Source organism: Melanerpes formicivorus, unplaced genomic scaffold (genome assembly GCF_026170545.1).
Source record: "Melanerpes formicivorus ecotype bairdi unplaced genomic scaffold, bMelFor1.0.p_v2 SCAF_177, whole genome shotgun sequence".
NCBI classification, from domain to species: domain Eukaryota; kingdom Metazoa; phylum Chordata; class Aves; order Piciformes; family Picidae; genus Melanerpes; species Melanerpes formicivorus.
The window spans coordinates 355406-382189 of record NW_027142529.1 but is presented as its reverse complement, the minus strand read 5'-3'; the positions used below and the strand labels follow the sequence as shown (position 1 = coordinate 382189).

Here is a 26784-nt window from a genome sequence, read left to right as displayed (position 1 = left end):
GAGCAGACAGCTCCAACCCCCTGCCATGCCCACAGACACCTTCCACCACACCAGGCTGCTCAAGCCCTCATCCAACCTCACCCTCAGCACCTCCAGGGAGGGGGCAGCCAGCACCTCCCTGCCCAACCTGCTCCAGGCTCTCACCACCCCCACTCCAAACTATTTCCTCCCAAGCTCCACTCCAAATCTGCCCTCCTCAACCTTCAATCCAGTCCCCCTCAGCCCATCACTCCCAGCCCCTCACCAAAGTCCCTCCCCAGCTCTCCTGCAGACCCCAGCAGCTACCACAAGGCCAAAGCTGCTCCAACCTCTCCCCACAGCTTTCTCCTCTTCAGCCTCAGACACAACTCTTACAGCCAACCCCCACAGGGGAGATGCCACAGCCCTCCCACCACCCCCAGGGCCTCCTCTGCACCCCCTCCAACAGCTCAACCTCCTGCCCCTCTTGGGGGCACCACAGCTGCACACAGCACTCCAGCTGGCAGCACACAATGCTGCCAGCACAAAAACCATTGCAGCAAAAGCCTCAGCACTGAGGCCAACTGCCAGCCCCAACACCACCAGGGACACCAAACCATGGCCCCATGGCCACACCTTGCTGCAACACCTCCAGCCATGGCCACTCCACTGCCTCCCTGGGCAGCCTCTGCCAGGCCCTGTCCACTCTGCCACCAAACTCATTCCTCCTCCTCTCCAACCTAAGCCTCCCCTGACACAATTTCAGGACACTTCCTCTCCTTCTGCCACCTGAGACAAGGCACAAGAGCCCAACCCCCACCTCACTGCAGCCTCCTTGCAGGGAGCTCCAGAGGCCAAGAGGGCTCCCCTCAGCCTCCTCTTCTCCACACTAAACACCCACAGCTCCCTCACCTGCTCCTCTCAGCCCTGCTCTCCAGACCCTTCCACACCTTTCTTGCCCTTCTCTCCACCTGCTCCAGACCCTCAAAGTCCTTCTTGGAGTCAGGGGCCCAAAACTCACCCCAGCATTCCAGGGGTGGCCTCCCCAGGGCCCAGGGCAGGAGGACAATCCCTGCCCTGGCCCTGCTGGACACAGCACTGCTGAGACTTGCAGAGCACTGCAATTGCTTTGCTCACTTGCAGCAATCATTTCCTTCCCTTCCCAGCTCATTGCACAGCAAAGAGCAGCAAGGGAATTGCTTTGGCTGCTGCTGAAGCTCCTCCAAGGAAGCTGCAGGACTTCTCACCACCAAAACCATCAACAACAGGCTGCCCCCAGCCCAAGCCAAACCTTTCAGTCCAAGTCAATGCACTTCCTCAGCCACAAGCAGACACTCAACAGCTCAGCCTCATTTGGCTGCCTGCCAGCAAGCATTTCCCCAGGGGCAGAGCAGCTGCAGCACAGCAGTCTGCTTCTGACCATGCTTCCTGCCAGCACAGCTGACAAAAGCTCTGCACAGCTCTCAGCCTGCAGCCACACAGCAAAAGCTCCTCCTGCCCTGAGCCTTTCTGTGCTCAGGAGGCCTGCAGAGAAACTGAGAATCACTCTGCAACCCCCCAGGGAATCTTTGTGCCTCAAGAGCTTGCAGAGCACAGAGGCCTTGGAGGGGTGTTCTGGGCAGGGGGGCTGTGGGTTTGGGGTGATTCTGACACCTCCTTAACCTCTCTGCCCAGCTCTGCAGAAGGCCCAGCACCAGGGGCAGGCATTGTGCTGCCAGCCCAAGGGCTGAGGCAGGAGCACCCCTGGCTGCTGGCCCAGCACAGCCAGCTGCAGGCATTGGCACTTTGCGGGGGGATAAAGCCCTGAACCCCCCAAACAGCCTCCCCCAGCTCCCTGTGCCACCCCAGGCAGCCCATGCTGCACCCTGCCACAAGCAGGAGGAACCCAAAATGCCCCCAGGGAAACCACAACAGCAGCCTGAGAGCTCAAAATGCCTCCCTGGGACCCTCAGTTACCTCCCTGCACCCCAAAGCTATCCCAAAGGAACCAACAATGGTCCCCAACACCCAGGCAGCAGGAAAGGACTCCCCCACCCCCAAGGGACCCAGCACTGGGGGGGGCTGTAGAGGGATTCTGGGGGGCAGGGCCCATGGTAGTACCATTTGGGACCCTGCCTGACCTGGGGGCAAGAAGACTTGGGGGGGCAGCAACATTTGGGGACCCTCCTGTTCTTCCCTCCCCACTCCAGCTGGGCACTCCTCCAGTGCCACCCAAGTTGGGGACCCCATTGCCCTGGGGGTACCCCCCCCCACCTCCTGGCCTCCTCTCACCAGTAGCCTTTCTCTCCAAATGGGGGCTCCTGCCCAGGAGGCCACCCCAGCCCCAAGCCCTGGGCTCACAGACCAGGCCAGGCCAGGCTCTGAGCTGCTCTGTGGCCAAGCTGAGTCCAGCACCAAGCCACTGCTGGACCCCCCCTGGACTCTTCCTTGGACCCCTCCGCAAAGGCAGTGCTCAAGGAGGTGTCCTGCAGCTTGTGCAGGGCTGAGAGCAGCTGAGGAGAGAGGGGAGAAGGCAAAGAGAGGGCAGAGAATGACCAGCAGAGAGCTCAGCACCACCCCAGGCTCCCAGCCAGGCTGCCAAGGTGCTGCTGGGCACCCACCGGGCTTGGCTGGGGGCAGGGCACCACTGCCAGCTGCAAGTAGCCAAAGGGGCAAGCTGGGCACCCTGGGCACAGAGGCTTAGCCTCCTGAGGGCAGGGACAAAAGGCAGAGCCCAGCTGGGGGACACAGAGAGGCCTGCAGAGAGATGGACACAGCCCTGTGCCCGAGGGCAGGCAGAGGCACCCCTGGCACAAGGGCACAGCAGAGCCCCACAGGAAGGGGCTGGGGGGCACAGAGGCCTTGGATGCCACCACCCCCAGCACAGCCAAACCGCCCCACAGCTGACACCAGCCCCAGGCGCTCCCAAGCTCAGGCTCAGCACAGCACCCACGCCTGACACCCCCACGGCACCCAGCACACAGCCTGCCCACAGCTCCCCCCCGCGCCTGGCCCTCAGCCCAGCCGCTGCCCTTCAGCACAGCAGCCGCCCGGCACCTGCCAGCACAAAGCCTCCAAACCCCCAGGGCTCCCCCACACACCCCCACAGCAGCCTCTGCTGCAAGCCACACCCCACGCTCACCACCACCTCTCCTGCACACAGCAGCCCCCACAGCGCCGCTGCCACCTCAGCTCTGCTGCCAGCCCAGCCCCCAGCACAGGGACACAGGGACACAGGGCCAGGGACAGCCCCTGCAGCCCACCAATGGCTCCGCCTGCAACACAGCAGCAGCCAAAGGGGGCCTGCAGCTGCCCCCACCAGGGGGAGGCAGCACCACAAGGAACCCCACCGAGCCCCCACCCCAACCCCACCCGCGGCCCCGCAACCGCACAGACCCCTCCCAGAACAGCACAGACGACGCTCACCGACCCTGCACTCCTCTGCCCTACCCCACAGCCCCCCCCCCGACCACCCCCAACACCGCAGACCCCCACATCCGCACAGAGCTCCCCACAACCACAGCGACCCCCCCCCCACAAACCGCACAGGCCCCAAGCACCAAGCTTGCAGAGCTCCCCTGGACCTCACAGACCCACCCCCACCCCGTACCCCACGGACCTCCCCCGTATCCCACGGACCCCAACCACATATCCGCAGAAGCCTCCCAACCACACCCCACCGATTCCCCCTAGATCCCCGCAGAGGCTCCCCCCCGCCCCAGCCCCACCGACCCCTGTCCCACAAAACCTTTCCCAACTCAAGCGACCCTCCCGACCCCTCCCAGCCCCACAGAGAGCATTCTCTGATCCCCACCCCACGACCCACAATTCATCCCCACAGTCTCTGTAACCCCACCTGGACCCCGGGACAAGAGGGAAGCAGAGCAGCAGAAGGAGAAGAAGGAGGAAGAGCTCAGCGCACAGGGAGCCGCCGGCCCCGGCAGGCTGCTGGCGAGCAGAGAGCGCTGGAAGGGAGACCCCGGCCCGGCCCCTCCGGCTGCTGCGGCCACGTGGGACGAGGAGCGGAAGCGGGGAGCAGTCTGGAACAGAAGCCCCGCCCACGGCCGGGCAGCCGCAGCCAATGAGAGGCGGCGGGAGCGCGGCAGCTCCTCCCCCTGGGCGCTGCCGAGGCCCAGCCAGGAGCTGCCCCTGCCGGCCGCGGCCGCCATTGGTGCTGCCCCGTGGGGAGCGGCAGCGGGGCCGGAGCGCGGGAGAAGTGCCGGAGGTGCTGGCGGGCGAGCGGCAGCTGCCGGCTGGTGAGCTGCGGCGGGGCGGGAGGGGCTGAGGGGGCCGGGGAGCGCTGAGGGCGGCGGCAGCGCAGCGGGGAAGGCTCTGGCTGCGTGGGGCTGCCGGGGGCGTGTGTGGAGTTGGGGGTCGGGAGGGGCGCGGGGGGCAGGGGGCTCCGTGGGGCTGGGGCAGGCTTGGGGAGGGTGAGGAATTGTTCTGTTTGGCTTTGGCCAGGGGCAGGGGGGTGCCGGCGGGGCTGGGGGCCGCGGGGTTGGCTCCTGAAGCTCTTGGCTGTTTGCAGTCTGTGCTGTGCAGGATGTGCATTGGGACAGCAATGGGGGGGGGCGGTGAGGTGTCAGAGAGCGGCCGGGAGGGACGGGGTCCAGAGTGCAACTCTCATCCCAGCCCTGCTGCCCGCACTCAGCACCAGGCGGGGCTGGCACTGGCACTGGGGGTGGAGCACAGCCCTGGGAGGAGAGGCCGAGGGAGCTCTGGGGTTGCTGAGCCTGGAGAAGAGGAGGCTCAGGGCAGACCTCATTGCTGTCTGCAACTCCCTGAAGGGAGGCTGGAGCCAGGTGGGGGTTGGGCTCTTCTCCCAGGCAAGCAGCACCAGAACAAGAGAGCACAGTCTCAAGCTGTGCCAGGGGAGGTTTAGGCTGGATGTTAGGAAGAAGTTCTTCATAGAGAGAGAGATTGGCCATGGGAATGTGCTGCCCAGGGAGGTGGTGGAGTCCCCATCCCTGGAGGTGCTTAGGAAGAGCCTGGATGAGGCACTTGGTGCCATGGTTTAGTTGATCAGATGGTGCTGGGTGAGAGGTTGGACTTGATGATCTCAAAGGGCTCTTCCAACCTGGTTAATCCTCTCCCCCCTCCTCTCCCCCCTCCTCTCCCCCCTCCTCTCCCCCCTCCTCTCCCCCCTCCTCTCCCCCCTCCTCTCCCCCCTCCTCTCCCCCCTCCTCTCCCCCCTCCTCTCCCCCCTCCTCTCCCCCCTCCTCTCCCCCCTCCTCTCCCCCCCTCCTCTCCCCCCTCCTCTCCCCCCTCCTCTCCCCCCTCCTCTCCCCCCTCCTCTCCCCCCTCCTCTCCCCCCTCCTCTCCCCCCTCCTCTCCCCCCTCCTCTCCCCCCTCCTCTCCCCCCTCCTCTCCCCCCTCCTCTCCCCCCTCCTCTCCCCCCTCCTCTCCCCCCTCCTCTCCCCCCTCCTCTCCCCCCTCCTCTCCCCCCTCCTCTCCCCCCTCCTCTCCCCCCTCCTCTCCCCCCTCCTCTCCCCCCTCCTCTCCCCCCTCCTCTCCCCCCTCCTCTCCCCCCTCCTCTCCCCCCTCCTCTCCCCCCTCCTCTCCCCCCTCCTCTCCCCCCTCCTCTCCCCCCTCCTCTCCCCCCTCCTCTCCCCCCTCCTCTCCCCCCTCCTCTCCCCCCTCCTCTCCCCCCTCCTCTCCCCCCTCCTCTCCCCCCTCCTCTCCCCCCTCCTCTCCCCCCTCCTCTCCCCCCTCCTCTCCCCCCTCCTCTCCCCCCTCCTCTCCCCCCTCCTCTCCCCCCTCCTCTCCCCCCTCCTCTCCCCCCTCCAACCAGGAGAGCCAACAGCTGCCACCTGCCCCAGGGAGAGATGAGGGAGCAGAGGGGAGGAGCTGGCTCTGCATTCTGCTTCCAGGGCAGCTGCAGGGATTATGGGATGGCACAACAATTCACCGTGTCCTGTGCCCACCCTCTGGCCACTGCCCAGCCCCTTGCTGCTCTCTGGCACTGCTGGAGGAATCTTCTCTCTGATCCTCAGCCCACAGCAAAATATGATCCTCAGCCCACAGCAAAATACTATTGACCAAAGGAGCTCCTCAGCTCTGGCACAGTGCCAGGGTCAGGGCATGGCTGACCTGCACCTGAAAGGTCTTCTCCAGCCACAGGCACTCTCTGATTCTTACTCCTTTAGGCTGAGAAGGGCCAGGCCTGGAAAAACATCCAGCTGGCTGTCAAGAAGGTGGTGCCAGGCTCTCTGGAATGGTGTCCTGGGACAGGACAAGGGGCAATGGATGCAGGCTGGGACACAGCAAGCTCCACCTCACCATGAGGAGAAACTTCTTGGCTGGAAGGGTGCTGGAGCCCTGCAGCAGGCTGCCCAGAGAGGCCCTGCAGTGCCCCTTGCCGGAGAGCTTCCAGAGCCAGCCGGATGCGTTCCTGTGGGACCTGCCCCAGGGGATCCTGCTCTGGCAGGGGGATTGAACCTCCTCTCCAGAGCTCCTTTCCAGCCCCTACCATCCCAGCAGTCTATGATGCAATGACCCCAAGCTGTCTGACACCAAGCTGTGTGGTGCAGCAGACAGGCTGGAGGGAAGGGATCCATCCAGAGGGACCTGGACAGGCTGGAGAGGTGGGCACAAGCCAACCTCAGGAGGCTCAACAAGAGCAAGGGCAGGGTCCTGCAGCTGGGTCGAGGCAATCCCAGGCACAAATCCAGGCTGGGCAGGGACTGGCTGGAAAGCAGCCCTGAGGAGAGAGACTTGGGGGTGCTGGGGGAGGAGAAGCTCACCAGCAGCTCTCAGTGTGCACTTGCAGCCCGCAAAGCCAATCAGCTCCTGGGCTGCAGCAGGAGAAGTGTGGCCAGCAGGGCAAGGGAGGTGATCCTCCCCCTCTGCTCAGCTCTGGGGAGACCCCACCTGGAGTCCTGCCTCCAGTTCTGGAGCCCCTATGACAAGAGGGATGTGGAGGGGCTGGAAGGTGTCCAGAGCAGGGCCAGGAGGATGAGCAGAGGGCTGGAGCACCTCTCCTGTGAGGACAGACTGAAGGAGTTGGGGCTGTTCAGTCTGCAGAAGAGAAGGCTCCCAGGTGACCTCATTGTGGCCTTCCAGTATCTGAAGGGGGCTGCAGGAAGGCTGGGGAGGGACTGCTCAGGATCTCAGGTAGTGATAGGACTAGGGGGAATGGAAGGAAGCTGGAGGTGGGGAGATTCAGGCTGGAGGTGAGGAGGAAGTTCTTCCCCATGAGAGTGGTGAAGCCCTGGAATGGGTTGTCCAGGGAGGTGGTTGGGGCCCTGTCCCTGGAGGTGTTTAAGCCCAGGCTGGATGAGGCTCTGGCCAGGCTGATCTAGTGTGGGGTGTCCCTGCCCATGGCAGGGGGGCTGGAACTAGATGATCCTTGTGGTCCCTCCCAACCCTGACTGATACTATGATGCTATGACCACAGCCATGGGCTGGACCTAGTCAGTGCTGAGCAGCAGATATTTGTCTCCCTCACCTCCCTGCCAAGGCAAAGCACAGAGCTCCCAGAACCGATTCTATGGTTGCTCATGGAAACATTTGAAACCCAGGGTGGCTATAACTCAGCTGGAGTTTTAATGCTCACCTTAGTGTTTGTTAGGTGTGTTCTTGTTGGTTTGGGTTTTTTTTCCCCCTGGTCTGTATTTTCTAAGCCTTTCAATGTTCACCAGACAAACCCTGATGGTGGTGGCACTTCAGGTGATTTCTGACTGCATCTTCTGCCACATCAACAGCAAGCAATGAAAGAGTGAGCAAGGTGCAGACAACATGAAGTGGGAGTGTTGATCTGCTGCAGGGTAGGAAGGCTCTGCAGAGAGGTCTGGAGAGGTTGGGCTGCTGGGCTAAGGTCAGTTCCAGAAGGTTTCATAAGGCCAAGCACTGGCTCTTGTGCTAGCATCACAACAACCCCGTGAAGGCTGCAGGCTTGGGGCAGCGTGGCTGGAAACTGCCCAGCAGAAAAGGGCCTGGGGGTGTTGGTAGACAGCCAGCTGAGCATGAGCCAGTGTGCACCCAGGTGGTTAGGAAGACCTCCACCATCCTGGCCTGGATCAGAAGGGCTGTGAGCAGCAGGAAGTGATTGTCTCTCTGGCCCCAGCACTGGGGAGACTGCATCTCAAGTGCTGTGTTTGGCTTTGGGCATCACAGTATGAGAAAGTCACTGAGGTGCTGGAGCAGGGAGAGAGAAGGGCAGCAAAGCTGGGGAGGAGATTGGAGAGCAGGTCTGGTGAGGAGAGGCTGAGGGAGCTGGGATTGCTTATTGTGAAGAAGAGAAGGATGAGAGGAGACCTCATTGATCTCTACATGGACCTGAAAGGAGATCAGAGTGAGGCCAATATTGGCCTCTTCTCCCAAGTAACCAACGACAGGACAAGAGGAAATGCCCTGAAATTGTACCAGGGGAGATTTAGGTTGGAGAGGAGGAAAAATCTCTTTGCTTCAAGAGTGCTCAGGCATTGGAGCAGGCTGCCCAGGGGGGTGGGAGAGTCACTGTCCCTGGGTGTATTCCAGACATGAGTAGAGGTGGCACTCTGGGACATGGTCTGGTGGTCATGGAGATGTGGGTAGAAGGTTGGACTTGATGAGCTTGGAGGTCTTTTCCAACCTTAGGGAGTCTGTCTGTGAAACCCTGTGGCAAACCAGCAGCACTCAGGGGCTGAGAACACAACTCCCATTGGGATACATCCCCAGGGCTCAAGTCTCCTCCTAAGGCAGCTCTGAACCCTCAGCTGCAGTTCAAAGGCTCTGCTTCAAGCAGGGCAATGTTCCTCCTGCCCACAGCTGCCAGCTGAATTTGGGGGTTTCCCAACCCAAACTCTTCTCTGATTGGATCAACTCTGCCAGGAGCAGCAGGTTCCACAGTCCTGATGCTTCATGTCCCTTGAGTTTATATTTAGAGCTTTTCATGCAATCACTTTTCTAGGCCTTAAACTCAGCTGGCAGTAGGGACTAAGAGGTCTCTGTGGAAGTATTTGCTGTGTAACCAGTTGTTGGTAATGGCTAGCATCAGGAATCAGAGCTTGGTTTTGCTTGGTCCCAGGGGTTGCAAATTGATCTGTGAACAGAAGGATGATGACCAGGGTAGTCTTCCCATGGGAGATGTAGCCTTTCTCACCTTAAAATCTGTTTTCTGCCTGTTTCTCTTGAATGCTGGCTCCCATCCAGTGTTTGCTCACAGGGCTCATGACAAATGGGGTTTCTCAGGGAAGGCAAATGTTTGCCTTACTAATTTACATGATGGGTTTGGTGGAGGGATTTTTTCCTTTGGTTTTGTAGTTTGGTTGGTTTGGGCTATTTTGAAGTGCAGTGGCTTTCTAAGAAAATACTGAAATTTAGAATAGAATAAACCAAACCAGGTTGGAAGAGACCTTCAAGATCATCGTGTCCAACCCATCAACCAATCCAACCCACCCAAACAGCTAACCCATGGCACCAAGCACCCCAGCAAGTCTCCTCCTGAACACCTCCAGTGATGGTGACTCCACCACCTCCCCGGGCAACCCATCCCAATGGGCAATCACTCTCTCTGTATAGAACTTCTTCCTAACATCCAACCTGAACTTCCCCTGGCACAGCCTGAGACTGTGTCCTCTTGTTCTGGTACTGGGTGCCTGGGAGAAGAGACCAACATCCGCCTGTCTACAACCTCCCTTAAGGTAGTTGGAGAGAGTGATAAGGTCACCCCTGAGTCTCCTCTTCTCCAGGCTAAGCAACCCCAGCTCCCTCAGCCTCTCCTCACAGGGCTGTGTTCCAAACCCCTCACCAACTTTGTTGCTCTTCTCTGGACTCATTCCAGCAAGTCAACATCCTTCCTAAACTGAGGGGCCCAGAACTGGACACAGTACTCGAGGTGTGGCCTAACCAGTGCTGTGTACAGGGGCAGAATGACCTCCCTGCTCCTGCTGGCCACACTGTTCCTGCTGCAGGCCAGGATGCCATTGGCTCTCTTGGCTGCCTGGGCACACTCCAGGCTCATGTTCAGCCTACCATCAACCAGCACCCCCAGGTCCCTCTCTGCCTGGCTGCTCTCCAGCCACTCTGACCCCAGCCTGTAGCACTGCATGGGGTTGTTGTGGCCAATGTGCAGAACCCAGCACTTGGATGTGTTAAATCTCATGCCCTTGGATTCTGCCCATCTGTCCAGCCTGTCGAGGTCTCTCTGCAGAGCCTCTCTACCCTCCAGCAGATCAACTCCTGCCCCCAGCTTGGTGTCATCAGCAAATGTACTGATGATGGACTCAATGCCCTCATCCAGATCATCAATAAAGATGTTAAAGAGCACAGGGCCCAGCACTGATCCTTGGGGCACACCACTGGTGCCTGGCTGCCAGCTGGATGTGGCACCATTCACCACCACTCTCTGGGCTCGGCCCTCCAGCCAGTTCCTAACCCATCGCAGTGTGCTCCAGTCCAAGCCATGGGCTGACAGCTTGGCCAGCAGTTTGCTATGCCTTTGTGCCTTGTAATGATTCTGTGGAGTGTGTTACAACTAGGAGATAAGTGAGCAGAAAAATCTAAACCACTTGTGATTAGAAGATAAACGTTGTGCTATGTCGGGAATTTGACTAGTAATGATTTTAAGGTAGTGGTAGCATATAAAAACTGTGTTCATGTGAGATAAGGCAGTGCCTGGCCATCAGGTATTGCTGAAAATGATGTGGCCACAGTGTATGGAAGTGGCTATAATTCTGTAAGTGAGTTTATGCTGTTTGCTTAATAGCAATTAGCAGTAGCATTAATAGGAAATAGTTACTCTGTTTAACTTTTCTTGCTTTTCTGGAGTTCTCTGGCTTGAGGTGAAAAGGGAGCTGGGCTTGCTTAGCCTGGAGAAGAGGAGGCTTAGAGGAGACCTTATTGCAGTCTACACCTACCTGAAGGGAGGTTGTAGCCATGGGGTTGGTCTCTTCTCCCAGGCAACCAGCACCAGAACAAAAGGACACAGTTTCAAGCTGTGCCAGGGGAGGTTTAAGCTGGGTGTTAGGAAGAAGTTCTTCACAGAAAGAGAGATTGGCCATGGGAATGAGCTGCCCAGGGAGGTGGTGGAGTCTACATCACTAGAGGTGTTTAGGAAGTTTTGTAAGAGCAGCTGGGAGGCTCAGCAGCACCTCCTGCCCTCCTCCTCAGCAGAATGGAAAGCAGGTCAGAGCCTTGCTGCTTAAAGCACTTCCCCTGATGCAGCTGATGTTGTTTGTGAGTTTGAAATAACCTCTCCAGAGCCTGTCAGCTGCTCAAGCAGTGTGGCTCAAGTGCCACAGGGTAAGATCTCAGAGCTCACTTTCTCAGCTGGCTCTCCTGCTGCCTCACTCCCAGAGATCATGCAGCTTGGTGCCAGCTTTGGGAGCAGCACAATCCTTCCAGCAGCCAAAAGATAGCTCAAGGTCAATTTTACTCCATTTCTCCTGGGGCTGTTTAGTCTTGAGAGAAGGCTGGGAGGTGATCTGATCCATGTCTATAAATATGGAGGTGAGGAGGAAGTTCTTCCCCATGAGAGTGGTGAAGCCCTGGAATGGGTTGTCCAGGCAGGTGGTTGGGGTGCTGGCCCTGGAGGTGTTTAAGCCCAGGCTGGACGAGGCTCTGTCCAGGCTGATCTAGTGTGGGGTGTCCCTGCCCATGGCAGGGGGGTTGGAACTAGATGATCCTTGTGGTCCCTTCCAACCCTGAATGAATGATACTAAGAGACTGGATGGGGTGCTTGGTGCCAAGGCTTAGTTGATTAGATGGTGTTGGATAGGTTGGAGTCAATGATCTCAAAGGTCTTTTCCAACCTGGTCTGGTCTATCCTATTCTATCCTATCCTATTCCATTCCATTCTATTCTATCCTATCCTATTCTTGCAGTCTTCAATATCCTTCAGAAATGCTGCAAAAGTCCTCAGCACCTGCTGGAAACTCTGGAAGGTGACAGAAAAACTCTTCCCGAGCCGTTCAGATCGCCCGGAGCTGCCCCAAGCCCCCTCGGGAGGCATCGAAATCTCTTTGCAAGAGTTTGGGAGAGGCTGGGAGGAGGTTTTGGGTTCCCAACCCCGCAGAGAATCCTCAGCGAAAAAAATCCTCCGAATATCTGCAGAGCTCCTGGCAACCTCTGCGCAACCTTTCCGAGCTGAGCCAAAGCTCCTGGGAGCTGTGCGCAGCTGCTGGGTCAGAGCTGTTGCGGAGCTGCTGTGCCCCAGCCCTGCCCCCGCAGCGCAGCTCAGCCCAGACGGCGCCGCCCTGGCTGAGAGCTGCACCTCCCGGCATGCCCCGCGCGGAGCCAGGGCCGCAGCTCCCCGCTGCGACTTGGAGGCGTGGTTGGGGTAATTCGGCGTCTGTGATTGGCTGCGGCTGCCCGGTCGTGGGCGGGGCTTCCCCTGCGGCCCCATCCCCCGCCTGGGCTGGGCTGCAACGTGGGCGGTTCGGGGCCTCCATTGCATCGCTCTCTGCTCGCCCAGGCTGCCAGGAGGCTGCAGGGGACGGCAGTCGGCAGCTGCCTCTGCTCCGAGCTCTTCGTCCTTCCTCTTCCTGCTGCTGTGCGCCCCTTTGGCCTGGGCTGTGGGGTAGGTGTGGGCAGGCGCGGGGCAGAGTGGGGGCTGCTGGGGTGGGGATCCCTTGGGGCTTGGGGGAGCGGCTGGTGGGGTTGGCATTGGGCTGCGGTGGGGCTGAGGGCTGTGTCCTGGAGCTGGGCTTGAGGAGGGCTCGGTGAGGTGTGGGGCTGGTGTGGGTGGGGCTGTGGGGGGTGGTGGTTGGGGGCTGTGGAGTTGTGGGGGGCGTGTGTGAGGTTGGGTGGGGGCTTGGGGTCGGAGAGGGGCGTGTGAGGGGCTGGTGAGGAGCCCGTGGGGCTGTGTGGGTTTGGGGGTAGGAGTTGGTGGTGGTGGGGGAGGCTGTGTGTGGGTGTGGTGTGGGTCGGGGTGGTGAGGCTTGGAGTGGGGAGTGGTGGGGTGGTGCGAGGGGGTGGGTGCGGTTGTGGGGAGCTGTGTGTGGGGCTGGGTCGGGGTGGGTGTGTTTGGGGGCTCCTTGTGGTGCTGTGGTGCTGCCTCCCCCTGGTGGGGGCAGCTGCAGGCCCCCTTTGGCTGCTGCTGTGTTGCAGGCGGAGCCATTGGTGGGCTGCAGGGGCTGTCCCTGGCCCTGTGTCCCTGTGTCCCTGTGCTGGGGGCTGGGCTGGCAGCAGAGCTGAGGTGGCAGCGGCGCTGTGGGGGCTGCTGTGTGCAGGAGAGGTGGTGGTGAGCGTGGGGTGTGGCTTGCAGCAGAGGCTGCTGTGGGGGTGTGTGGGGGAGCCCTGGGGGTTTGGAGGCTTTGTGCTGGCAGGTGCCGGGCGGCTGCTGTGCTGAAGGGCAGCGGCTGGGCTGAGGGCCAGGCGCGGGGGGGAGCTGTGGGCAGGCTGTGTGCTGGGTGCCGTGGGGGTGTCAGGCGTGGGTGCTGTGCTGAGCCTGAGCTTGGGAGCGCCTGGGGCTGGTGTCAGCTGTGGGGCGGTTTGGCTGTGCTGGGGGTGGTGGCATCCGAGGCCTCTGTGACCCCCAGCCCCTTCCTGTGGGGCTCTGCTGTGCTCTTGTGCCAGGGGTGCCTCTGCCTGCCCTCGGGCACAGGGCTGTGTCCATCTCTCTGCAGGCCTCTCTGTGTCCCCCAGCTGGGCTCTGCCTTTTGTCCCTGCCCTCAGGAGGCTAAGCCTCTGTGCCCAGTGTGCCCAGCTTGCCCCTTTGGCTACTTGCAGCTGGCAGTGGTGCCCTGCCCCCAGCCAAGCCCGGTGGGTGCCCAGCAGCACCTTGGCAGCCTGGCTGGGAGCCTGGGGTGGTGCTGAGCTCTCTGCTGGTCATTCTCTGCCCTCTCTTTGCCTTCTCCCCTCTCTCCTCAGCTGCTCTCCTCCCTGCACAAGCTGCAGGACACCTCCTTGAGCGCTGCCCTTGCTGGGGGGGTCCAAGGAAGAGTCCAGGGGGGTCCAGCAGTGGCTTGGTGCTGGACTCAGCTTGGCTTGGCCATAGAGCAGCTCAGAGCCTGGCCTGGCCTGGTCTGTGAGCCCAGGGCTTGGGGCTGGGGTGGCCTCCTGGGCAGGAGCCCCCATTTGGAGAGAAAGGCTACTGGTGAGAGGAGGCCAGGAGGTGGGGGGGGTACCCCCAGGGCAATGGGGTCCCCAACTTGGGTGGCACTGGAGGAGTGCCCAGCTGGAGTGGGGAGGGAAGAACAGGAGCTTCCCCAAGTGTTGCTGCCCCCCAAGTCTTCTTTGCCCCCAGGTCAGGCAGGGTCCCAAATGGCACTGCCATGGGCCCTGCCCCCCAGAATCCCTCTACAGCCCCCCCAGTGCTGGGTCCCTTAGGGGTGGGGGAGTCCTTTCCTGCTGCCTGGGTGTTGGGGACCATTGTTGGTTCCTTTGGGATAGCTTTGGGGTGCAGGGAGGTAACTGAGGGTCCCAGGGAGGCATTTTAGCTCTCAGGCTGCTGTTGTGGTTTCCCTGGGGGCATTTTGGGCTCCTCCTGCTTGTGGCAGGGTGCAGCATGGGCTGCCTGGGGTGGCACAGGGAGCTGGGGGAGGCTGCTTGGGGCGTTCAGGGCTTTAACCCCACCCCGAGTGCCAGTGCCTGCATCTGGCTGTGCTGGGCCAGCAGCCAGGGGTGCTCCTGCCTCAGCCCTTGGGCTGGCAGCACAATGCCTGCCCCTGGTGCTGGGCCTTCTGCAGAGCTGGGCGGAGAATCACCCCAAACCCACAGCCCCCCTGCCCAGAACACCCCTCCCACCCCCAGATTGTGTTTGCTGGCTGCCAGCTTCTGCTTCAGCTTCTCCCCCTTGGCCTTGAGCCTTTTGTTGTCCTGGCTGGAGGGGGAGGATCCACCCCCAGCCCCTCCTGCAGCTGCTGTTGGGTGGGGGCACAGCTGGGGACACATCAGGGCCTGTGGTGCCCAGGTGGCTCCTGCCCTACCCAGTGTGCCAGGGTCAGCCAGGCCCCATCAAACCCCCAAACATTCCAGAGCCCCAGAGCCCCCCAGACCCCCCCCAGCCCCAGTGGATTCCAATCCCAGCCACAGGTTTCCCCCCATGAGCTCCAAAGGATCCTGATTGCAACCCTTAGCCCCCAGGGATCCAATCCCACAGCCCCCATCAGAACCCCACAGATTACCCCTCCCAACCCAGATTGACCACCCCCAACCCCACAAACCTCCCCAGAAACCTACAGCCCCCCCATAACTGCCCAGCCCCCATCCCATAACCTTACAGAGTGCTGCTGTACCCCACAGACACCACCAGCAGAACCCCAGCAGCTCCCAAGCTAAGCCCCAGGGGCTCCTCCCAATCTCCCCCCAGAGCTTCCTCCAGACCCACTGATCCCCAACCCCACAAACCCTCCTCCAACCCATACTCCTGGCCTCCCAAACCCATAGACAGCCTAACAGACCCCTCCCCAACCCCCAGCCCAGGGCAAAACCCAGCCCCAGAGGTTCCTGGTCCCAGGATCTGCCTCAGCCTCAGGGCTCTGTGCATTCCAGCTGAGTTTCTGAGCAGTTCTGAAGGGATTTGGTGACTTCTGAAGATGTTTTGGAGGAGTTTTGAAGATGTTTGGATGATTTTTCAGGCATATTTGAAGAGTTTTGAGAACACAAAACCTCCTCCAAACCTCCCCAAGGATCTTAGCAGTGAGATTTCAAAGGCTGTCTGGGTGCTATTAGGAACTTCTGGGAGGTTGGAGTGGGCAGCAGAGAGGTGTGCAGGGCAGAGCTGAGCACAGAGTGGGTGTGGTGGGGGCAGGGCCTGGGAGGAGAGCTTGGTCCAGAGCAAGATCTGCTGGCAAATGCAGCTGTAGGCAGCAGAGGCCTGGGTAGGCAGTGGAAGGAAGCTTTAGGCAAGACCTGGGAGAGGCTGTGTGGAGGCAGCTGTGTTGTGGTGCTGGCCTGCAGCTGTGTGCTGGGGACTGTGTGCTGGGCCAGGAGCTGTGTCTGCACTTGTTGAGGCCTCCCATCTTGATCAGCCCTGGCTGTGTGCTGTGGCTGTGCTGCTGGGCTTGGGAGCTGCCCCCAGCAAGGCTGAGCTGTGCTGCCTGGTCCTGGGCAGTGCTGAGCCATCCCTTGCAGGTCAGTGCTCTCCTCTGAGCCCTTTGCTTCTCTCTGTCAGGGGCTGAGTCCTCTCTCCATTATCCCTGTCCCTGTGTGCTGTGGAAGAGCAGAGTTTGCAGATCTGTCCCTTGGAGCAGCCCAACAGGTAAGAAATCCAGAGTGGGTTGACAGCAGGATCCTAGGCCCCCAGGGCAGCTCCCAGCCTCTACCACCTCCTCCTGTCCAGCATATTTCACCTCTCCAGGAACTCTGAGGCACATCAAGTGTTGTGGGAGTTGAGGAATGCTCCAGGCTGCTGGAGGTGAGTTGTGAGCAGGAGGTGTTTGGGCTTGGGACGTGGATGGTGGTGGGAGAAAGTTGAAGGTGGTTTGGTTTTTCATTGTTCAGTGCTGCTGCCTCCATTGTCTGAGCCAGGGGAGATCAAAGGACAGGGCCTGGGCCAGGAACCACCCTGCCAATGCCACCAGGCTTGAGGAGAGTAGGACAAGACCACTTGTAAGTCCCAGGGTGCCTCAGCGCACTGATCACAGGAACCTGGGTTCTCAGCACAGGTATTAGAGGTCTGTGCCCACACTGTGGCAGAAACTGAAGGGTTGAGGTCCCGTCTGCATTCTCTCCTCCAGCTGGGTGTTGGGAGTCAGGGAGTGTCATGACCCAGGCAGGATCTGAGGGTTTGAGGTCCTGGGCTCAGGTGCTTCCATCTTCCCTGTTGCAGAGCTGTGACCCCTTCCTGCCACAGTATGGCCTCACAGAAGGACCCAGACAAGAGCTGGGAGGAGAAGCAGCACCCAGAGATCAAATTGGAGAAGCCAATATGCAGTCCCAAGGGAGAGGAGGATGGGGAGGAAAAAGAGGAGAAGATGGAGAATGATGTTGAGAATGACAACTATGAAGAAGAGGATAATGATGATGAAGGTGAGCAGGATGAGGGGGAGGAATGTATGGAGGAGGATGAAGCCAGAGCAGGTCCCTCAGTGTCACCCAAAGAGCTGAATCAGTGCCTTGAGTGTGGGCAGAGCTTCCCAGGTAGCTCAGAGCTAGTGAAGCACCTCTGCCCGCAGCCTGGCTCCCAGCCCTTCGTTTGTGGTGACTGTGGCAAGAGGTTCCGCTGGAACTCTGAGCTCATCAAGCACCGCCGCACCCACACTGGAGAGAGGCCCTTCTCTTGTGACCGCTGTGGCAAGCGGTTCAAGCTGATCTCTACTCTTAGGCAACACCACCTCACCCACACCACGGAGAAGGCCTTCACCTGCTGGGACTGCGGCAAGAGCTTCAGACAGAGCTCCACTCTCACCACCCATCGCCGCATCCACACCGGAGAGCATCTGTTCCCCTGTGCTGAGTGCGGCAAATGCTTTACCACGAGTACTAAATACATCCGGCACCAACTCATCCACAGCGGTGAGAAGCCGTACTGCTGCGCCGACTGCGGTAAGGGCTTCACCCAGATGGGGAACCTCACAAAGCACCTTCTTGTGCACACTGGCGAGAAGTCTTTCAGCTGTGCTGAGTGCGGCAAGGCCTTCAGCCATAGGCGCACTCTCATTGAGCACTACCACACCCACACCGGTGAGAAGCCTTACACCTGTGCTGACTGTAGCGAGAGTTTCAGCCACAGGCGCTATCTCAGTGCTCACCGCCGCACCCACACTGGCGAGACTTACACCTGTCCTGACTGTGGCAAGAGCTTCAGACGCAGGAGCCCTCTCATTGCTCACCGCCGCATCCACAGCGGTGAGAAGCCTTACACCTGTCCTGACTGTGGCAAGAGCTTCAGCTACAGGAGCAATCTCATTGTTCACCGCCGCACCCACACTGGTGAGAAGCCCTACACCTGTGCAGATTGTGGCAAGAGCTTCCGCCACCGGGGCACCCTCGTTGGTCACCGCCGCACCTATATTGGTGAGAAGCTGTTCACCTGTGGTCACTGTGGGAAGAGCTTCAGCGAGAAGCAATCCCTCAGCAATCACCACTGCACCCACACCAGAGAGCAGCCTGCACTGGAGGGGCGGCATAAATCCACCTAGAATCTGTGGGGTAATCCTGACCCCTCTGAGAGGGCCTTTCCAGCACCAAAATCATCCCTTGTTCCTTTGCAATTCTCAGGGACTGGGGACACCAGCAGCAACAAACACCTCCTGCCCTTCTGAACACCAATTCTTGCTAATGAGAACAATTACAGTGCTGAGTCGGCACAGCTGGAGCTCCCAGTGGAGATGGGCAGGGCTTTGCCAGGGTCTGTCTGGTTCTTCCCCAATGCTTTGTGTCTCCCTGGGGTAAGAAATCCTCTGTCCATTGACCAATTGTCTCAATAAAACCCAAAAGTTACCCAAATCCTGTCTGTTTGCTTTTATTTCAGATATCCCTGCCTCAATGCCCGAATTTTGGGGGCATTTTCTTCCAAGGGATGGGGTGGAGCTGTGTGCCCAGTTCAGGGAGGGGAAAATGAGGTTTTCAGAGGAGTCTTGAGTGGCCTCTCAGAGGCATTCTTCAGGGGCTTTCAAGTTATCTTAGATGTTTGGGATTTGGATGGTCCTAGGACTGACTTTTGGGATCTTTGGAGGGTGTAGGGGGAAGCTCATGGAGATCTTTGGAAGAACTCAGAAAGCTTCTGTTGGCTTTCCACTCTGGGGCTGGAACAGGTTGAAGGGCTGAGAAGAGGTTAAGCTGCCTGTTCCCCCCCAAAACAGAAGTGCAGGAAAAATAACACACACATGAATCAAAAAACCCTCTGGGCTGGGATAAGGACTTGAGATAAGATCAAAAGGGTTGAATCCAAATGAGAACCCATAATGCACACTGACCTGAGGCTGCTTGCAGAAAGAAGCACAGCAGTGAGCAGCAACAGCCAGGAGTTCAACCCCTACAGCACTCCCCCTCAGCAAAGAGCCAGCACCTGAGAGCCAGAACCCCACAGCAGCAACCAGAACAGGTAGTGTCTAATGTTGTAATCTGAACTTCAAGCCCTGTAGTACTTTGCTCCAGCCAGCACTGTCCCTGTGAAGGTGGCATGAGGCAGGATGGTGTGGAGTAATGGAAGCAAATTAACCTTTGGTATTCCCAAGCCTTCATTCTGTGCCACCTGCACCATGCCCAGCAACAATCAGCAGCAGGCCTCAGGCACTGTCCATTCTCACTCCACAGGAGGTTGCTTTGCAGTACACAGAGGACTGCTCACTGCAGGTGCTCTGCAGCTCCATTCTGTTCCAGCACAGTCTGGGTCAGTCCATGCCCCGTCCAAATGCTGCAAATGCTGGGGCTGTGTTTCCACCTCTGGGGCAATAGAGTCCAGTGACTCCTTCTATGCCTCCAAGTGAAAGCAAACTGTGGCTTGCATCCCAGTACTCATCTTCCAACACATGCAGGTGTGGGGATCCTCCTGTCACACCAGAAACACAGGTGGGTTCCACCACTGTAGGTAGTTAGGCTCCAGTGGCCGTAAGATCTCGCGTTGTATGGGAAGATAGGGCCCCTCTCCTGATAGCCAATAGCATTTAGTTTACAGTGCAAGCAGACGGAAGTGATGTAAACCTCAGTTATATCGTGTAGTGTCGTTCACTAATAAAGGCCATTTGCCATCCACCACATTGGTGTCTGCGAGCTGATGGACTGAGCGGTCTGGGGTTGGCCGTTCCTGAACCAGGTCGCCACACCTATGACAGGCAACAAGTGGTGCCGAAACCCGGGAATTCACCTGGAATCAGGTGAACGGTGGCCGGAGCGGCTGGACCAGCCCGGCGGGGAGGACACTCCTGGACCAACAAGGAGGATGGAAGCCCTTGTGAAGGTCGTGTCGCAGTTACATAGGCAGTGGGGTATTGATTGTGAACCCGAAGATTTTATTCTCGCAGTTGCGAGGCTGTTGCAGCTTGGGGTCATAAGCCAGCCTGTGGACATTCTCCACCAAGAAACGTGGAGCAGATGCACTGAAGCGCTAGCTCTGGAGACGATGTCCTCAGGCTGTGGGAAGGATCTTAGGTCATGGGGGAAAGTCGTGCGGGCTCTGCAGGGGGCCAGGCAGGAGAGGGGGATCTGGAGGGCGATAGGAGACTGTTTGTCGGCCATCCTGAGGTGGGGAGTCAGGGCAGCCACGCGGACTTCGCGTCCCCCAGACGATGGCAATTCTGCCGAGCCTGAGGAATTGCGGGAGGGCAATGTGCCCCCGGAATTCCCGAACCCTGACCCGCTTGTGGAGGGACAGAATCAAGCCAAATCCTTCTGGGGTGAGTTAGCCGAGGAGGCCTGGGGTGCCACGGGGAAATTGGAGTCTGAGGACGTCTGGGCCAGACCTCAGCCATATGCGCCCCAAGATGGTGCCAAACGAAAAGGGGAAGGGCGGGGCGAGCATGCCCCCGGCAGGAACAGGGAGGAGGCGCTACAACCAATAAGCGCACACAAATGGGACGGGGAGGAGAACGATGTGGCAATGCCAGCGACGAGCAGTGTGAGCAATCTGGCAGTGCAGGCCTAGAGCCTGACATGGCGGTAGGCCATGTTCAGCATAAATGCAGAGTTAGCTAGCAGTGGAGCAAAACAGTGCTGTGCCTGCAGCATGTAACTAAAACAAGACACTGGTAGCTATAAACATGGACAGTTATCTTGGGACAACAGGACATGCACCTGCATCAACAACCTCGTTGTGTCATTAGTAGTTGGACCAATAATCTGTAACAGTGCAATGTGTGGTCACTCAGATGGAACCAATGGAGCTATGCCAACAGGGCACTCCGAGTTTATATAAGTCGTAGCAGTTGCCTTGCTACGCACTTCTGCCTTTCCTGTCTCCTGTTTCTTCTACACTTTACAGTGCTATACTTGCACTACAGGCCTGCTCCATAGGCCTGCACCTCAGGCCTGCACCATAGGCCTGCAACACTGGAACAATAAAGGAACAATACTCGATCACATTGGTCAGCCGTATTGATTCCCAATCTCCGTCGTCCTACATCTGGTGCCCGAATAAACCTGAACTCATGGACAAGGGATCCTCGGAGTACCATACTGATCAACTCAGCAGAGAGAGGTACGTCCGAGCGATACGGAAAGCCGGTTGGACAGCACTGCCCCGGTGCTGGAAAATTAGCAGCGCGCGCTCACAAAGGAAGTGAATCTCACCCTGGCCTGGTGAGCGACCGGGGAGAGGCAAGGGGAAGCACGCCACCACAGAAGAGGCTGTGCTAAACGCCTTCCACCTATCCTCTCCATGAGAGGTATTACTGGCAATTCTGGGATCGTAAAAGGGCTATTAGCCTGTGCCCAGAGTCATCCCCACGGCAATAAGCTTTTACTTCCGAAGCACGGGACGAAATTGCAGCCCAGCTGTGGGATGAGGTGCTAAATGCTTAAAAAAGCAGCTTTTCGCTCTAGCACCGTGTGACGGATCGTCACGGACATTGCAATCGAAAAAAGCAGAGCAGGCTACTCCCGTCAGCTGCTGCGGTGTTTGGTTCTAACCGAGACAAGAGAGACTGGGAAGGCACTCCCTGCCCTCCGCCCCCCTCCTCTCTCTCTGCACATCGTCTGCCACTCCGTCAGCATCCTCCTCACAATTTCAATTGCCTGCTACTCCTTCTACATGAATCGCAGTTCCTTATTACTGTCATTTTGTGCGGAAAAATCTGCTCCTGCCACATCAATAGCGGCAGAAGTGAGTCCCGATCGAACTGATAAGGTGCGTGAAATCAAAATGAAGGTCGCTACGCATTAAGAATTGCACAAAGAAGACGCCACTTCCGCCATCTTGGCGAGCACACCGTGTTTATTAGACACCACCACAGCCGTCTGCACCAAGCAGAGAAACCCATAAAAAAGCAGCGAAACCTGTGGCTCGGTGTTTTCGATCCCCTTCATCAACATCTTCCTCTGATACTGCCAGCGATGGCTCGGGCTTGAAAGATGAGAGGTCCGATGCTGGGAGCCCAGACAGCGGCAACTCTGCCCTGCAACTCCTGGAGCGCTTGCAGGCTTGCGATCACGGCATTTTTGCACCCCCGCTCCGCCACGAGCCCCGGCTGCCCCGATGGTGGCCCCCACCACCCCAGCAGTGTGAGCCCTGGTAGTGCTCAGGCCGGCAGCCCTCAGCCCAGCCCCCCCCAATGGCACCCCACACTCCGGCAGCTCTCCTGGCGACGCCTCCCGCGACCCCCCATGGCCCCTGCAAGTACCGGCGGCTCCGATCAAGCAGAATCGACTGACGCACCACCGATACCAGCACTGACACCAGCAGCGGCCCCGGCAGCAGCCACCCCCATGGCAGTGGCAGGAACGGCCCTAGCGGCCCCTTCCCCCAGGCAGTTTCAGCTGCGCTACACCCCCTGCCCCCCGGCCTCCTACATTCTAGACGTTATCAGCAGAGTATAGCACTCCGACGGAGGTTCCAATTGAGTCCCGATGGGACGATCGGGAGGTGGGAGGGACAGGGAACTGTCCCGCTGCGCTGGTGGAAAGGTATTGTGGGAAATGCAGTCACAGATGGAGAATCTGTAGATTTTCCTGTACATGCATCTCCTGTGGTATTAGAAGGTCAACAATGACTATGGCAATCTCTGGACTGATAAATGTTAAAGAAAGCTAGACAAGCCATAGCTACCTATGGGCTACAGTCAGCAAATGATGTTTATTACATGGTCTGAGAGCAATCGATCATGGAGGAGATGGGTGCTTTACAACCTGGCCTCCCAACTCCCAGTCCCCACAAATTGGGACCTGATTATTATTCATTTGAAGGATTATTTCTTTACAATTTGCTTACATCCCGAGGATTCAAAAAAGTTTGCATCTACTGAGTGAGTCACTGAATAAGGCAGGCTCCACCCACCGATATCAATGGGTATTTCACAGTATTTACAGTATCACTTAGGTTGGAAAGGACCTCGAGGATCATCGAGTCCAACCTATCAACACAGACCCCATGCCTAGACCATGGCACCAAGTGCCACGTCCAATCTCCCCTTGAACGCCTCCAGGGTCGATGACTCAACCACCTCCCTGGGCAACCGGTTCCAATGCCGAATGACTCGCTCGGTGAAGAATTTCCTCCTCACCTCGAGTCTGAACCTCCCCTGGCGCAGCTTGAGACTGTGTCCCCTTGTTCTGGTGCTGGTTGCTTGGGAGAAGAGGCCAACCCCCTCCTGGCTACAACCACCTTTCAGGTAGTTGTAGAGGGCAATGAGGTCACCCCTGAGCCTCCTCTTCTCCAGGCTAAACAATCCCAGCTCCCTCAGCCTCTCCTCATAGGGCTTGTGTTCAAGGCCTCTCACCAGCCTTGTTGCCCTTCTCTGGACACGCTCAAGTGTTTCAATGTCCTTCTTAAACTGAGGAGCCCAGAACTGGACACAGTACTCAAGGTGCGGCCTAACCAGAGCAGAGTACAGGGGCACTATGACCTCCCTGCTCCTGCTGGCCACACTATTCCTTAAGGCATGCAGAATTTTCCCACCCTTGCCAAATATATGTGGTTTGGGCTTTGTTTCCATTTAGACAGACTCATTGTGACTTCCTCATCTGCAATTATATGGATGATATTCTAATTGCAGAAAAAATGTTAGATCCTAAGACAATACTCTCTGAGCTTCAAACCATGTCAGAAAGCAGAGAGTTGAAAATAACACCACATCAGACCTTGCAACTTCTTGATAAGTGGCAATTCGCTTGCAGTGCTGCAGAAGCCACGCCCCGGCAGACAACAGACCTTTTACAAGGTGTCACTGCTAATCACCTTGGTGGGGCAAGACTTTTGCTACATCATATCAGCAAATGTAACTTCCTGATGAGGCTTTACAATTAAGTCAGGATTTAGTGATCAAACAGTGGTCGAGAATCCAGGACAATAAATCTGATTCTGTGCTTAATACTACTCATCAGGATCCAGCAGGGCCATTTGGTTCCTTTGTCAATACTTTACAAATGGCATTAAATGCTAATCCAGATTTGACTCACAATATGAAGGTAAAAATGCTGGATATTCTGGCATCAGATAATGCTAACAACAAAACTAAACAGGTTCTGAGCATTTTATCTAGCCACTGCCATAGAAGCAGTCATGAAACCACTAGTACAACCACCACAAAATGGAAAGAACCTGGGTGGAAAACATCGTATTTCTGGAAACCCTAGGTACCTTAAATCAAATTGCCTGACTGCTGAACAGTCTCAAAAGTGCTGTGCTCACTGTCACAGACCTAATCATTTTACTGCAGATTGTCGTAGGCAGGGAAACTGCTCCCAAAGTGTGAGTACACCCCTCGCGACAACACCAAACCAGGGTGCTTGGACCACCCACCCCCACCCCCGCAGCCACCTCTGACAGCGCATAGTGGACCTGACAACAGCCGCTTATTGCTTTTGAATCCACAAAGTGTTGTCGAGTTCAATTGGCATGGTCCTTCGGGTCACAGACCCTGTGCTCTGTTAATTGGCAGATTGTCTACCTCTAGACAGGGCATCCATATAATTCCTGGTTCAATACATTCTGATTATGACTGGGCTATGAAAATTATGCTCTATACCATTGCCTCTTCTGTTAGCACTCCTGTTGGGACAAAAATTGTTCAGCTAATACCATCTGAGTCCCGAGTGCCTAAACCTTCTAACAGGATTCAAGGGCTAGAAGGCTTTGGTTCCACCGATATGCTGGTATACCTACCTAGTAATGAGTTCACATTGTAAGATTTTCTTTTGGTTCAAACCTTCTTAGTTGTGTTCCTCGGCATTTCAAAGGAGCTCCATGTAATATAGTTAAGGTTTGTAGCAAATAGTTATTAGTTTTTTTTAAGTATTCCTTAGCTAATGTAACATAAAAAATGTAAAAACATGCACAAACAAAAAATTTAAAATATATTTATAACAAAACAAAAAATTACAACTTAGATACAAAAATACAATAAAAAATAACAAAATGAAAATATTTTAGATACAAAAAATAAAAGTACAAAATAACAAAATAATAACAAATAATAATAATAAACAAGTCAAAAAAGGAAAAAAATTAGAATAGAAACAACTCAAAATAATAATAAACCCCCAAAACAATAAAAAGGATTATTAACAAAAAATAACTATTAACAAAAACCATAAGGGTTATTAGCAAAACATAAAGGATTATTAAGAGTGGGACTACTAGATTAAAACAAAAATATATTAACATGAAAAATAACCAAAAAATGAAATAAAAAGGTTAATAAAATAAAAAAGCAAAAAATTAAAACTAAAGTAAAAAACAATTTCAAAGAAATAATTAAAAGGAAAGAAATGTATTTTGAAAAACTATTTAAAACAGCAACAAAAACATAGACTAACAAATAAAGTATAATAAAATAAATTTAAAAATAGGCAAAAAATAAAAAGGTTAAAATTAAAAAGTTATAAAAATTCAAAAATTATTAAAAATAATTTTAAAAGCTGAATTAAATTAGATTAAAATAAAAATATAGATAAAAATTAAAAATATAAAAAATTAAATTATATTAACATTTTAAAAAAATTATAAAAATTAAATTGCAACTATATAAAATAATGGGAAAAAATAAAAATTAAAAATTAAGTTAAAAAGTAAATTATACTTTTAAAAAATTAAAAAATAAAATTAAAAAATAAAAATAACATAAAAATTAAAATAAAAAACTATACAAAGAAAATAAAAAGAAAACATTAAAATAATAAAAAAATAAGATTAGATTAAAAAATAAAAACAAAACAAAATTTAAAAAATCAAATATATTAAATTTTAAAAAATTATAATTAAAAAAATAAATTGAAATTAAAAAAATAAAAATAAATTAAAACAAACATACAAAAATAAAAAAGAATTAAAATATAAAATATAAGATAAAAAATTTTAAAAATAATTAAATAAAAAATTGGATTAAAAAATTTAAATGAATTTTTTAAATCTTTTTTAAAATAAAATTAATTTTTTAAAAATTAAAAATAAAAATATTTTGAAGAAAAATTGAAACAAAGATAAAAAATATAGAATAACAAAATAAAAATAAATTTTTTAAAAGTTAAATATATCTAGGAAAAATCAACAAAAATAAAAAAAGGGGATGTATATTTTATAGCTAAGGGGTTTTAGTGATACCAGCAAGAAATAACTACCCCATGTCAACTGCAATCATCGCAATAAACAACGGCAGAAGAATTGACAATATGAAAAAATAACATTTCACATGAAGTATGATAGAATAGAATAGAATAGAATAGAATAGAATAGAATAGAATAGAATAGAATAGAATAGAATAGAATAGAATAGAAGAATAGACCAGACCAGGTTGGAAGAGACCTTCAAGATCATCACGTCCAACCTATCACCCAACACCACCTAATCAACTAACCCATCTAACCAAGCACCCTGTCAAGTCTCCTCCTGAACACCTCCAGTGACGGTGACTCCACCACCTCCCCAGGCAGTCCATTCCAATGGGCAATCACTCTCTCTGTGTAAAACTTCCTCCTAATCTCCAGCCTAGACCTCCCCGGCACAGCATGAGACTGTCCTCTGGTTGCCTGGGAGATCACAATGACTGTTATGATAATCTGAGATCAAAAGCATCAATCAGAAGAATGTACCAGAAAACCATCTGAATTGGGACTGACTGTTACGATTGTTTGATTGTTGTGTGATTAGAGAAAATGTTCATATGGATTTATGTGTTACCTCACCAGCTTGCCATAATTTTAAACACTTAGAGGGAAAGTCAAAATTCATTATAGCACAACATGCATTTTCATTTCTGTTTAAAAACAAACAAGCAACAAAAAACAACAACAAAAAGGTGGGAATTTAGGTATGTCACAAAAAATGAATGGTTAAAGCATATTGTGTTCTCAAATTGTCTTTTTCTATGCACCTTTCCTCAGAAAAAACT

At 55.1% G+C, this 26784-nt stretch overlaps 1 pseudogene; it reads right to left on the bottom strand.

The window, feature by feature from the left end:
* Positions 1-26784, bottom strand: part of LOC137457381 (zinc finger protein 585A-like) — a 285768-nt pseudogene that overhangs the window by 6648 nt on the left and 252336 nt on the right.